The sequence below is a fragment of the Microcaecilia unicolor genome, chromosome 11, assembly GCF_901765095.1.
Source record: "Microcaecilia unicolor chromosome 11, aMicUni1.1, whole genome shotgun sequence".
NCBI classification, from domain to species: domain Eukaryota; kingdom Metazoa; phylum Chordata; class Amphibia; order Gymnophiona; family Siphonopidae; genus Microcaecilia; species Microcaecilia unicolor.
The window spans coordinates 115,795,545-115,809,664 of record NC_044041.1 but is presented as its reverse complement, the minus strand read 5'-3'; positions in this window follow the sequence as shown (position 1 = coordinate 115,809,664).

Here is a 14,120-nt window from a genome sequence, read left to right as displayed (position 1 = left end):
CCTCAGCAGTCCTAAATATGTTAAGCTTCGGTGTAACCAATTGCCTTCAAACACACACACTACTGCATTTCACTGAGTTACCTTATGAAATGGTAAATGCAGCAATTCTTGTCCATTGCCTCTGCTGGTTAGCTCATTTTTAAAGCTCCAAGAACATCAAGGAGTTACTGAAAGAAGACTGAGACACAGCTGTGAAAAGGCAGAGATGAAGGGATGGTTATAAAAGAATTGCAGTCATTGAATATCCTTTAAAGTGTGATCAGAACAATTATTAAGAAGTAGAAGGTGTATGGCACCACAATGACCCTTCCTACATCAGGCTGTTCCTCCAAATGGAACATCTCAGCAAGGAGGAGACTGCTCAGGGAGGCAACCAAGAGGCCAATGGCAACTGGCTTGAGGCTTCCATGGCCAAGACTGGTCAATATATGCATGTGATAGCAAGTATCCCAAACACTCCAGAAGTTTGGCCTGAATGTTAAGTTGCAAGAAGAAAACCATTGAACTGCCAAGTTACCCTTTTCCAGGAGAGATACTTTTTGGATAGTCCTGGCTTTGAACTGTGGTAGTTGTAGTCCTTGATTCCACCTACTGAGATCAGTGCTGCAGGTCCCATAATGCATTAGGATGGAACGGTCAGAAATCCAAGACTTTAAAAGCTCCAATCTGGAACTGGATAACTTGGCAACTCTGAAACCATTTAGAGTCCAACCAGATTTTAGTTTTGGATGTGAAGTTAAAAGGTCTCGTATCATGGTCTTTGGGTAAGGATAAGGGTATGCTATGAGATATTCAATCCCTGGTGGGTAACCTTAACTTTGCTTGCAGGGTTATAATCATGGGTGGAACGTTCCTGCGCCGACTGTCCAGCTCTATGGCAGGGGTTCGTAAGCCATCTCATCATATTCAGATTACTAGACCAATGAAGGATGGCCTAAAAGTATGGGATATATTACTATGAAATTTCAATGGCAAGGTGGTATGGTTGGATGCCGCCTTGACCAATGTTGACCTGCAGCTATATTCAGATGCAAACGGCGGCATTGGTTTTGAGGTTTATTTCCAGGGTTCATGGTGTGCAGGGGTATGACCTTAAGAGTGGAAGGGCAGGGCAATCACCAGGAACATTACTTTCTTATAGTTGTGCCCGATAGTGGTAGCTGTCTCCATATGGAAAAAGAGATTGAGCAGCAGAAGAGTAATTTTTTGGTCAGATAACAGGGCCGTAGTAGATGTCATAAACAGGCAAACTGCGCGATGTTCATGGGTAGACCAGATGCGGGAGTTGGTATTATTGTGTCTATTCAACAACAATCTGTTTCGTGCAAAGCATGCCCCAGGCACCTATAATGCAATTGCTGATGCTCTTTCTCGTTCCAAGTGGGAATTGTTCTGGGAACTGGCTCCACAAGCTGAAATGGAGTGAGTGTCCCCGAATACCTATGGAGTTTCGGAGCCCCGAGGCCTGGCGATTGCTGCAACACTCAATTGCATAGGAACTTGGAAAGCCTATACAAAAGGATTCGCAAAAGTCAGCTCCTTCCTGGTAGAACATGGTTGGCACAGCGGCCCCATCCCCGAGAATATGATAGTTGATTATATTGTATATGCAAAGAAATAGGGCCTGTCATATGCATCAGTAGCCAGTCTCTTATCTGCAGTATCATTTTTCATGAAGATAGCCGGATGGGGAGATCCAAGGAGAAGTTTTCTGGTTAGGAAGTTACTAGAAGGGTGGAAGCGGGAATGGGGAGCCAAGCCTGACAAAAGATTCTCCATTACACAACACGAGATATTGTTGAAGATCTGGCATGCATTAGCAGAGGTTTGCAATTTGCAGTTTGAGACCAGATTATTCCAGGTATTTTCTTTAGCCTTCTTCAGGGCTCTCAGAATCTGCGAATTGGTGGTTCCCATCAAGAGAACAAGTGACCGGTGCGGACTGCTGCACAGCTGGGTTACTTTGGAACGAAATACCCTCTGACTCATGATTCACAGATCTAAGACAGATCAGGTGGGCAAAGGGCAAGTGATTACGTTAACACAGGTGGACTTTCTACCTACATACCCTGTTGCAAACACTAGGGACTACTTAGCATGGAGGCAGAGTGGGGGGGGGGGGGGGGGAACCCTTTTTAGTACACCAGGACGGCTCCCCACTTACCTTGTTCCAAATCTCTGCAGTATTATGTAGATGTTTGCAAAGGGCAGGACATAATCCAAATAATTTCGGTACACACTCATTTAGGATAGGTGCGGCCACCAGTGCAGCAGCTGAGGGCTTCCCACCGACATCTATCAAGAGGATAGGTAGATGGAAATCGGAGACATATAAAGTTTATGTCAGGGAGGGGTTTACAAACAACCATGGGACATTGTGATGCTGACAACCAAACATCTATTTTATGTTTCAGGGGTCGATTTTGGGACGAAAAGTGTGTGGATTGTCGGACACTTGTTTGTCAAATGGGCCGCTTGCTGAGCTGAGGCAAGACCTTATGGCGCCCATCTGGGCTTGGCTCCCAAGGGCATTAGAGTGCAGTAGATGGGAGTCGGAGGAATGAGGTGGGCACAGCTGGTCCCATTCCTCTGGCGCAATATGTCCAATTTGGACCTCCCGCCCGCCATGGTGATACATCTTGGAGGAAACGACCTGGGAGCATGGTCTTGCATTGAATTGGTGCAAATGGCTAAGTTTGGGTTGTCTGTCATATCATAATTTTTTTTCCTTATACCCTAATGATTTGGTCCAATATAATCCCCAGATTGTGTCACAAACAAAGGATATTATGGGGCAGAGCAAGGAAAAAGCTAAACAGGCAAATTGCAACATTGGTCATGCAAATGGGTGGCTTGCAGGTGTCACATACATGGGCTGAGGAACTATGCGAGGGGTTCTTTTGGAAGGATAGAGTGCACCTGTCCAATATCAGGAGTTACCTGTTCAATAATAATCTGCAGAACGTAGTAGAAGATGTATTTTGGCACAACTGGCTGCAGGGGACCTGGGACAAGTTATACTACCCCAGGCTGGTGGCGGGTGTACCCAAGCCTGATGTGAGATAACCTAGGCAGCTGGGACAGCTGCACTTACGGTTGAGCCCCTTGCTGCGCAGCAGGGAGCTCCGTTTCACTGTTTGTATCAATCTTGCTAATGACGGCGGACTGGGTTGGCATTTTAAAGCTGGAAAGTTTTGGTTGTATTGGGTATACTCAGTGTAAGTTTTGTTGTATTTAAATAAAGCTGCGGCCAAGTGGTTGCCATGGTCATAAAATACATTGAGTCCTGTTTTCATTTATGTCATCATTAAGTTCTTGTCAGGCACGAGATGTCTTGGCTGCCTATGTTACTTCTACAGATGAAGATGTGATTCCATGTGCCCCAATGTTAGGAGATTTTAATTCTACTTCTATTTAATTTCAATATATTCCATCATCTTTATAACACCAGGCTTCCCAAGCAGGGGCGTAGCTAGGTGGGTCCACGGGGGCCTGGGCCCCCACAGCTTTAGTCCGGGCCCCTGGTTTTGCTGGCAGGGTCCCCAACTCCTGCCAGCCGAAGCCTTCTTCAGCACTGGTTTCCAGCGCACCATGTTCGCTGATCTGTGCTTTCTTGAGTCCTGACGTCCTGCACGTTCCTTTAAGTGAAATTGAGCAGTGGTGGGGGAGGCGGCCTAAAATGTGCCCCCCCACTTTGGGCTCTGGACCCCCTCCCACCGAGGTCTGGCTACGCACCTTGAATATTGTGTTCAATTCTGGTCGCCGCATCTCAAAAAAGATATAGTAGAATTAGAAAAGGTACAGAGAAGGGCGATGAAAATGATAAAGGGGATGGGATGACTTCCCTATGAGGAAAGGCTAAAGCAGCTAGGGCTCTTTAGCTTGGAGAAAATGCGGCTGAGGGGAGATATGATAGAGGTCTATAAAATAATGAGTGGAGTTCAACGGGTAGATGTGAACTGTCTGTTTACGCTTTCCAAAAATACTAGGACTAGGGGGCATGCGAAGAAACTACAATGTAGTAAATTTAAAACGAATCGGAGAAATTTTTCTTCACTCACCGTGTAATTAAACTCTGGAATTCGTTGCCAGAGAATGTGGTAAAGGCGGTTAGCTTAGCGGAGTTTAAAAAAGGTTTGGACAGCTTCCTAAAGGAAAAGACCATAGACCATTATTAAATGGACTTGGGGAAAATCCACTATTTCTGGGATAAGCAGTATAAAATGTTTTGTACTTTTTTTGGGATCATGCCAGGTATTTGTGACCTGGATTGGCCACTGTTGGAAACAGGATGCTGGGCTTGATGGACCTTTGGTCTTTCCCAGTATGGCAATACTTATGTACTTATGCACTGTTCCCAAGGCACATTACAACAACAACAACAACAGTTAACCCATCAGGAAACAGGATATCCTTACTGAAATTTGGCCATCTTGTAACGAGTCCGAAAATCAGGAGGCGAAAGACAAATTGGTTCCAAAACAAAACACTTTTATTGCTAGCAATTCACACAGCACCGAGTACAATCTCAGAATACTGTGTGTCGAGCGTCATCTGACACTCGTTCTTATACAGATTACTAGTCATGCGCATAAAACGCATCATACGTCACACACACACATGCGCAGTACAGGCACATGCGCAATACATTAGTAGTTCTGTAGTTCTCACAGAGAAAAGATACGTCAGTTTCATAGCTTTCATAGAAATTGTTACTTTGCAAGAAATGTAACTTATTGCAGTGTTCCAGCACATCTACACAATACAGCCTCTATGCATAGATCACGAGACTGGGCTGGCAGAGCCAGCTACCTTTCATACAACCCTAAATTGCTGACTACTACAATTTGTTATCTAGCTGCTGGTTAACAAATACATGCTACTAGTAAAAGTCTAAACTGCACAGGTTTTGGTCTTAGTCTAGGCTCATTATATGTAAGGCACAAAAGGTCCAGTGCATTAATAAAGTATGGCTAAAAGGCCAAAAGCAGAGGTAGAGTCCATAAGTATAAGTCCATCCGTAGGCACAAAACATGAGGTTGTTCTGGTGGTCAGTAGTATTCATAGTATTCGAGTAGTATCCGGCGTTCCACCCCTTCATTCCCCCCTTTTGATACTTGAACATCCATCTGGTGGAGAGTATCACCTCCATGAACCCTAAAAAAAGAAAGAAAGGACAAGGATAGTTAGCGAGGGAGGCAACAAGCGAGCCCTAAGCCCTTGCGCAGCCGTTGATTGCTTCGCCGGGGTTGAGACGGGGGGCCCCTAGTGGAATCCCCCCCCCTTTGTATCCGGTCTTATGCTGACACAAGGGTACTGGCCCATTAAGTGACTCAGGAGGTGAAAGGTGCACGTCAGCCACAAGGTGCTTCATCGTCAGCTTCATCAGACTGGGGAATGGGGGAGTACATCTGGAGAGCCATGAGTTGGGCAGCAGCACGGCGGTCAGCGATGCTTTCCATGGTGGAGCGGAGACACCTGAAAACAAAAGGGAGAGACAAGGGTATTAATAGGCAGGACAACAAAAACAGGCCCCCCATGACGAGGAGACCCTTTAGGCTCCCGGAGGTCGGCAACCAGCTAGTTAGGGAGGAGGTCCAATCCCAAGCACTGTTCCAGGTCTGGACGGGGACGTGGGCCAATTTGACCATCCGGTTAGTTATCTCGCTGATGACTTGGCTTTGGTCATCTATCTGTAGGCAGCAATTACTGAGGTTAAACTTGCCACACACCCCGCCTTCCTGGGCCAGGAGGTAGTCAAGAGCCAAGCGATTTTGGTAAACTGCGGTAATAAGCTTAGTGTTCTGTCGGGCTAAAATGTTGAGGGCAAAGGCCGAATCATTGGTAAGGATCTCAAGCACCGCCTGCAAGCGGATGATGCGATTCAGCATGTAGATAGGAGTACGGTACCCATATGTACCATCTTCAGCCCATGTGGCCGGTCCATAGTAATGAATGATACGTTCTGGCGGCCACTCGTTGTCCTTCCAGTCTCCTATCTGGACTTTGGGTTTGGTACTTGGGAGGGACCGTTTACGTCTGCCAATGTTTTCAGGCCCTGTTTCCATGTAAAGGGGGATACCCAATGTCTCGCCGACTCGCAGGGGCAGAAGAAAGAAACTAGGTCGGACGGTGCCCAAGAGACAGGTACCGTACCAGCGGGCCGGGAGCTGTTCATAAGCCCTGCGCCCGCAAATATAGTAGTAGCCCTCTGGGGCTACCCACTTGAGGGAGGCATTCCCTCCGTATGTCCATGTTGCGTTCAAGGTGGGTTCAGTCCAGATGGGTTCCGGGACAGGCAGGTGGTCCGTCTGCCACCAGGTATGTCGACTGCCGTTAAACTGAAGGACCCCCGTGCAAGCGGAATCTCCCACGGGTACAGAATAACGCTGCGATGGCGCTCGACTAGCGCAGAGGGTACCTATGATATTGGTTCTCAGGGCCCACTCGTACGGCTTCGGGCGCTGGGGAAAGGTAATGTTTGTGGTGTTGAGCGCATCCCATGTTTGTTGTCGGATCTCCCTCGCTTCCCAAGGCCATTGCTCACCCATATCGGTGCCTCCACAGACGAAACAGTTGGTAATCCCCAGGGAGAAGGCAATGTTTTCGGCCAGGTTAAGGAACATATTCCGCGCTTCGGGGGAGATGGGGAACTTAGTCACTGCTTCTTCAGCGCGAGCGATTTCATCGAATACCTCTTGGTACCCAACGACAGTAGTCTGGTAGTGCGTGGGAGGCTTTGTTTCGAGGCTTTGATATATGGTAATATACGTCAGCGGATCCATTCCTCCTCCGTCAATGCCAAGGCCCCACGTCCCTCTCCATGGCATGTCGTGGCCTCGGATGGGCCAGTCTAGGGACACATAGTTACCAGAACCTCGACGAAATTCGCCCAGGCCGGGGCATCCGGTATATCCTCCTCCCGTGTAAGCGCATACTCGTTCCCAGCCCGAGGCTCGAGTGTCGCCGGCACATGGGAGCCAAACCCAAGGGGAGCAGCATCTCATGTCTGGACTAAAAGGGCAGACATACTTGTGGTCGTTCACATATGCCTCACGCCAACTTTGGCTTCCACACTTACGGGACCAAGGGTGTTTGTCCATGGCGGCGCAAACGTCGAAGGTGAGTGTAGCCACAGTTTGGGTACCGCCAACAAGGATGCGAGTGGAATTAACGTAATACAGAATGCCATCCCCTTCAACCCCCGGGGACCCAGCCACATACGCAGGGAGTCCTACACTGAGGGTGACATTGTAGTATCTTGGCTTGGTGGGGCTATGGCAGACGGTGAGGTTGCCTTGGAGGCACCTGTGGAACTGTTGGAGGCCAGCCGTGGTGATGATGGCGCAAGTCGGAAGGAGCCGACAACCGCTGTCCGGGGGCTGCGACTGGTGGATGAGGGTGGTGACTAGGTGGTACCCCCCTTCTATACGATGGCGCACCAGGCGCAAACATTCAGTACAGTTCTGGCTCAGGGGGTGATAGCTCGGGACTGAGCAAAGGAGGAGGAGTAGACTCAGCATCATCATATATATGGTGGGAGGTATCCGAGCCTTTGCAGCAAAAAGATGATAAGACCCACGATTATGGCTACAATAAACGCAGAGCCAAAGACACAGTGGGTCCAAAAGCTGGGGTCCTGTTGCTGGGCAGGCATGAATCTACCGGTTCACGTCTTTCTGAGGGTCAGCCGTAGTGGAGCGTTAGGATGTTGATGCGCCGTCCAATGTTTCGGGGTGCTGCTAGTAGGAGCGGCAGGCTTCAGTCGGGTCCAATGTATCCACACTGGGCTTCCTGCAATTTTAACAGCGGTTGGAGTCGTTAGGAGAACAAGGGAGGGCCCTTTCCATTTGGGTTTCAGACAGTCCGATTCATCCCACTCTTTTACCCAAACCTCATCCCCCACCCTAAACTGGTGTGTAGGACTTGTGAGGACTAAGGGACCTACACTCTCAGTGTATTGTTGGATGTCCTGCACTACCTCGCGTAAGGCTTTCATCTGTCTCACTAAGGAATTCTCGCCCTGTATCTGCAAGGAGTCGGGAAAAGAGGGTAGTGGTGGTGGTCTAGCATACATCATCTCATAAGGAGTAAGGCCTGTGGCCTTGGGGGTGCACCTCATATGTAGCAAGGCCAGTGGGAGCAGGTCGGGCCATTTGGCCTTTGCCTCTTGGCACAGCTTGGCTAGCTGATTCTTCAGGGAACGGTTAGCTCTCTCCACTATACCGCTGCTCTGGGGCCTCCAGGCACAATGCAACTTCCAGTCGAGGCCCAGTCTCGTACTGAGCTGTTGTGTAACTTCGCTGGCGAATGCGGGGCCGTTGTCGGAGTTTATTTGCTTGGGGAGGCCGTACCTCGGCAGAATGTGCTGGATCAATAAGGAGGTGACTTCCTTCGCCATTTCCGTTCTGGTGGGCTGAGCTTCAATCCATCCTGTGTAGGTACACACAGCGACGAGGATGGCTTTATATCCCCGTGCTGGGGGCATATGCGTGAAATCAATCTGGCAAACGTGGAATGGGCTAGTGCCCCGGAGAATATGGCTTGGCGTCGGCCCGGGTCCCGTCCTTGGATTGTTCCGAGCACAGGTTAAGCATTGACTGGAAGCATTTTTGGTCCACAGAGATAATTTGTTAATGTAATAGGTCTTCTCGAGCAGGCGTCCCAGAGCGTTCTTGCCTAGGTGGGTTCGTTCGTGGGCCTCCTTGGCCACGGTCCACGCCAGGGCTTCGGGTATCCATATGCGTCCGTCTTGTAGCATCCACCAGCCATTGCGTGCCTCCAGGCCCTCTTGCCGGGCCCATTCCATTTCTTGCGGGGCATAGATAGGGATCTCGGTGGGGAGGTGAACAACGAGTACAGGGTCAGAGGAACAAGAAAGGTAAGGGAGTTGACTTGCTTTTTTTGCAGCGTCGTCTGCCCGCTGATTTCCCCGGGCGATAGGGTCCGTTCTCCCGGTGTGGGCCCTGCAGTGCATCACAGCCACCTTCTTCGGTTTCCATACTGACTCGAGTAACTGGCAGATCTCAGCGGCATTTGCAAGTCCTTTCCCCTCAGCTGTCAGAAATCCCCTCTCCTTGTACAAGGCTCCGTGCACCTGGAGGGTGAGGAAGCGTATTTGGAATCGGTGTAAATGTTAACAACTTTTCCTTCAGCCCACTGGAGGGCTTTGGTGAGGGCGATCAGCTCCGCTTTCTGTGCTGACGTTCCGGGCGGCAGGGCCATAGCCTCGATCACATGGTCCTCAGACACGACAGCATAGCCTGCTCTTCGAGTTCCTTCTATCACCTGGCTGCTTCCATCAGTAAAAAGGGTGATGCCCCCTTGCCAGGGTTGGTCCTTGAGGTCAGGTCTGCTAGAATGCACTGTGGCCATTACCTCCTCACAGTCGTGGAATGGTGATTCAGGGGCCGGTAGGAGGGTGGCGGGATTAAGGTTAGCGGTGTCCAGGATCCGTACCTCCGGATTTTCGCACAGGAGGGCTTGGTATTTAACCAATCGGGAGTTGGTCATCCATCTGGGTCCGTGGCTCTCGAGTAGACCGCGGATGGTGTGGGGCGTAGTTACAAAGAGCGTTTGGCCGAAGGTGAGCTTATTGGCCTCGTGTATCAGCAGACAGGCTGCCGCAATGCTTCGGAGGCAGCCCGGCCATCCTCGTGCCACGTTGTCCATGCCCTTGGAGAGGTATGCTACAGGGCGTTGCCAGGTGCCGACCAGTTGGGTGAGGACTCCAAGTGCCAATCCCTTCTTTTCGTCGATGAACAAGTGGAACGGCTTAGTCACATCTGGCAGTCCGAGCGCTGGTGGGGCCGCAAGGGCATCCTTAAGGTCCTGAAGGGCTTTCAGTTCGCTTTTCTCCCACCGGAGATCTTGGCCCTCGAGTTCAGGCCCCTTCAGTTTGGCATACAAACTGTGGGTCAGGATGGCAAAGTTGATGATCCAAATGCGGCAATATCCAGCGGCTCCGAGGAGTGCCCGCAATTCCTTCTTATTTGCAGGAGTGGGTTGGTCGCGGATGGCTTGGGTTCGGGGGGTACCGAGCCTTCGGGTTCCTTCTCGGAGGCGGAAACCCAGGTATTCGACTTCGATCTCGCATATCTGGGCCTTTTTGCGACTGGCCCGGTACCCCTGGGCTTCCAGGGTTTTCAAGAGGTAAAGGGTAGCTTCTGCACAGTCCGTGTACGTTTCACGGGCCACCAACAGGTCGTCCACGTATTGGACGACCGGCCCATACTCGTCCTGATACGTCTTCAGGTCCTGAGCGAGTTGGTCGCCGAAGAGGGTGGGGGAGTTCTTGAATCCCTGGGGGAGTCGTGTCCAGGTAAACTGCTGCTTATTACCAGTCTGTAAGTCTTCCCACGTGAAGGCAAACAATTTCTGGCTGTCGGCGGCAAGGGGGATGGAGAAGAAGGCGTCCTTCAAATCAATGACACTATACCACTTGCTCTGGGCTGGCACTTGGGCTAAAATGGAGTAAGGGTTCGGTACGAGAGCAACTATGTCGGCCACCTGGTTGTTGACCTTCCTCAAGTCTTGGACGGGCCTATACTCCGACGTTCCTGGCTTCTTCACGGGCAATAATGGGGTGTTCCAAGCAGATCTGACAGGTCTCAGGACCCCGTGCTGAAGGAGTTTCTGTAGGTGTGTTTGCATGCTATGCCGGGCTGCATAAGGGATGTGATATTGTCCTTGGTTGACAACTTGGGCATTTGGTTTGAGTTCGATCCAGAGGGGGATGGCGTTGACGGCTAGTCCACCAGGGTTCACCTCGGCCCATACGTTGGGCACCTCTTCCATTAGGTCCCTTCTCTGTTGTGCGAAAGGGGTGTCCTGGTAATAGCGGCCGCCGTCAGGGCCTGCAATAAGGGGGGCATATAGTCTCCATTCCTCCCGTACCGGGCAGAGGAGCGTCACTGGTTGGTCTTCGAAATGGGCTTCCACTTCGCCCGTTGGTTTGAACTTCAGAGTGGCTTGGAGTTTGCACAGTAGGTCGCAGCCAATCAGGGGGACGGGGCACTCGGGGATACGGATGAACTGGTGAGACACCATCGTCCCACCGATCTGGACTTGGCGTTCCCTGAGGAGGGGGGCTGTGAGCGATTTTCCAGAAGCACCGATAATTGGTATGGTTTCTTTTGTGGCCGGGGCGATGGCTGTGGTGATGACGGAACGTTGGGCCCCCGTGTCTAGGAGGGCCTTCATCAATTGCGTCCCCACGCGGATCTCCACCAGAGGGTCAGTGGGGACTCTGCCCTCCCGGTCCCTTCATGCCGTATGGTCCCGGGTGGCGTCCAGAGCCATCTGCCATTCCTGCTGTTCGGCCCGTTCCCGGCCGCGGCCCCGTCCTCGTTGTCCTTGTCTGGGGGCCTTTGGGCGGTCGGTGTCTTCCCCCCCCCCTCTTCTGGTCACGCGGTTTCTCCGGACAGTCCGCCCACCAGTGCCCTTCCTCCCGACAGTTTGCGCATTGGTTGCGTCCTAAGGGGGACCGTGTTCCTCTCCCCCCTCGGCCTCTACCTCTGCCCCGTGGCCTGGACCCTAAGCGTTCTTCCAACACTGTGGCTAACACGTCCGCATTCTCGCGCATCCGCCTGGTGGACTCCTTCCGGGCTTCGGCCTTCTCTTCTTGGTCGCGGTATCCGAACACGCGATCAGCTATGGCCTTCAGTTGGCTGATGCCCATCCCTTCAAATCCTTCGGTTCTCTGGAGTTTCCTCCGTATGTCGGGTGCTGACTGGCTAACAAAACTCATGACCACTGTGGAGACGTTTTTGGGGTCCTCGGGGTTTATTGGACTATGTCTCCTGAATGCATCCATAAGGCGCTCGAGGAAGTCCCCCGGACTTTCATTCTTCTGTTGAACTATATTGTGAATTTTTCCCATATTTGTAATTTTCTGTTTTCCCTTCTTAAGGGCCGCCAGGTATGCCTGTTGGTACCGGCGAATGACGGCCTGTCCTTCCTCGGTCCGGTAGTCCCATGCAGGGACCACGGTAGGGGCTTCTGTATCTAGGATGGCCTGTACGTTAGCATTTCCCGGGTTGGCGTCTCGGATCGCTTGTTCCATATTTTGCTGTAGGAAGCGGCGTTCTTCAGTGGTCAGGATGTGGGCGCTCAACTGCCTGAGGTCGGCCCACGTGGGATTATAACTGTAAATAATGCCTTCTACCAGTTCTATCAGTTGTTCGGGTTTCTGATCATAAGATGGTCCGTGCAACTTCCAGTTATATAGGTCAGCGCTGGAGAAGGGGACGTGGCTGTAGACGGTCGACTGAATGGGCTGGGCATCGGCCACTGGGTTAGGGGTGTAGGTCGTAGACAGCCGGACCGGGTATAGGTTAGTCACTTCTGTCCTCCGGGAAGCCGGAAGTGTACTCCTCGGACTCGACTGGGGGTATCGGGTAACGGCTTTCACTACTCTGTGACTCTTCCTGTTAGTGGTGGGGTCCGGGATTATAGCGTCTCCAGTGTCCGACTCGGACTCGGAGGCCTCAGCGTCATCCGGGCCATCCGACAAGTCCGCGAGGTCGGGGTATAGGGGAACGTATGGAGGAGGCGCCACATCATCTTCGTAGGCTTCCGTGGTAACAAGAACTGGGGCCTTAGGGGGCACCTTTTCGGGCGGGCCCTGAGCTTTCCCTCGGCCTTTCATGGGTGGTCTAGGTTTGGGAAGCGCACTGGTAGCACGGGGCGTGGCCTTATTGTTCTTGGCGGTAGTACGGGGCGTGGCCTCTGGGGCTCTGACGGAAGGGGCGGTGGGCGTTATAGGGGCGGTTCCCCTGGCCTTCGGAACGGCAGCGACTGCCGGAGTTTGGAGAGCGAAGGCCGGGGTTCGTTTAGCTCCCCGCCCCTTCCTCTGTTTTATCACCATAAGGGCAGCCTTCTCTACCTTATGTTGGGCCCAGTCGGGCGGGTCTCGGACAACGCTTAACCACGCCTCAATGTAGGGGATGTCCTCTGGGCACCCGGGGTTTCCCCCAACTATAACAATATTCATGACCGCCGCCACCTTTTCGTACTCAAATGACCCTTCCGGGGGCCATTCGGCAATTCCTAACCCGGGCCACATAAATTGACATCGCTGTATCATCCCGGCCCTACTGCATTTATCTTGGTCGAACACTTCGCTAAAGTGTTCCGTCATTAAGTCTAGCGGTGTGGAACCACCCCCGCCCATCCTAACCTGAGTGCCAAAGGATAGGAGACAGACGAAGGGGAGAGGGATGGTGGAGGAGTAAGGGGTCTCGTTCCACCGGACACAGAAGGGTCAACACTCGGCCTGACCAGGACGTGGTCGCCCAGCCTGGAACTGCAGGCCCAATCACACAACTTTCGCACACAACAAGAAACCCTCCCGTACGGTTTCTTCGCCCAAGCCTGGTGAGGTTCCGGGACCTAGTCCGTATTAGTCACTGGCTAAGAGGGTGATCAATCCTCTTCTTCGGCCCTTTACCGAGCCGGTCACTACGTTGAGTATACTCGCCTGTCCGTCGTCCCAGCAGGCCGCGCCGTCGTACGCGTCTCTCCGGAGAGAAAAAGGAAAAAATGAGAAAGCTGTTTTGTCGGAGCCACACAGTCCCACTTTCAGCCGGCCGGAATTGATCGGCCCTCCCGCCGTGAAGTGGACGCTGAAGTCAGCGGTGGCCACTAACCACTTTCCCGGCCGGGGGAGTCGGTGAACCGATCCGCCTGCAGTGGGAAGGGGAAAGAATATAATCCGATTTCCCTTTCTACTCCTGTCCCATCTGGGTCGCCAATGTAACGGGTCCGAAAATCAGGAGGCGAAAGACAAATTGGTTCCAAAACAAAACACTTTTATTGCTAGCAATTCACACAGCACCGAGTACAATCTCAGAATACTGTGTGTCGAGCGTCATCTGACACTCGTTCTTATACAGATTACTAGTCATGCGCATAAAACGCATCATACGTCACACACACACATGCGCAGTACAGGCACATGCGCAATACATTAGTAGTTCTGTAGTTCTCACAGAGAAAAGATACGTCAGTTTCATAGCTTTCATAGAAATTGTTACTTTGCAAGAAATGTAACTTATTGCAGTGTTCCAGCACATCTACACAATACAGCCTCTATGCATAGATCACGAGACTGGGCTGGC